The following is a 1,078-nucleotide window of genomic DNA, read 5'->3' as shown; positions in this document are numbered from 1 at the left end:
TGTGTGTGTGTGTGTGTGTGTGTGTGTGTGTGTGTGTGTGTGTGTGTGTGTGTTTGTGTGTGTGTGTACTAATGTGATTTGTGCGTGTGTGTGTGAGTATGTGCGAGCATGCGTGTGTTTATGTTTGTCCTCCACTAACGTTTGATAACCAGTGTTGGTCTGTTTATGCCCCCGAAATTTAGGGGTTCAGCAAAAGAGACCAATAGAATAAGTACCACGTTTAAGAATAAGCTGTGGGCGTCAATTCGTTCGACTAAAATTCTTCAATGCCCCAGCATGGCCGCAGTCAATTGACTGAAACAAGTAAGAGAATAAAAGAAATAAAAGAATATGTGTATGTACACACACACACACATACACACACACACACAAATATACTCCACTACACATAAGTATAGAAGAACTCAGTTGCGAAAAACCTACCAGAGCATATGTATAACTGTATTATGTTGCTGAAAACATCAAATAATTTTTTTTGGTCATCTTTGTTTGATCTAGCAGAACAACAACAGCATAAACATCATAGTATTTGAAGCTTTGAACGTTAAAATAAATGCATTTATATGTGTTAGACACATATATGCGCTAGCAACTGTTTTCGTTTCATACTTCCCTTGTCTGCAGATATGATTTGTGAATATGCTGTGTATGTATGTAGGTTAGCTTTGATCAATATGATATATAGGCGCAGGTGTGGGTGTCTTCTACTAGAGCCCCGACTTATATATATATATATATATATATATATATATATATATCACGTGATCACGTAACGACCAGAGTATTGGATATTGTTATATATTTACTAGACACAATGGAGCTCTGTATCGTTTTAGCTTTTGAATGATGCCACACCACTGGCTAGGCGAGCAGGCCAACATTCTTCCTGATCGGAAGATTGGTCCGTCGCAAGGTTACACACTTACATCTGAGAGGACGGGAGCAACGCGAAATGAAGTGTTTTGCTCAAGAACACAACGCACTGCTAATCTGGTAATAGAAACCACTATCTGACGCTCATGAGTGCAACACGTCTAACCACTAGGCCACGCACCTTCACACACACACACACACACAC

This window comes from Octopus bimaculoides, chromosome 1 (assembly GCF_001194135.2).
Source record: "Octopus bimaculoides isolate UCB-OBI-ISO-001 chromosome 1, ASM119413v2, whole genome shotgun sequence".
NCBI lineage: Eukaryota > Metazoa > Mollusca > Cephalopoda > Octopoda > Octopodidae > Octopus > Octopus bimaculoides.
Note: the sequence above shows the minus strand (reverse complement) of the source record.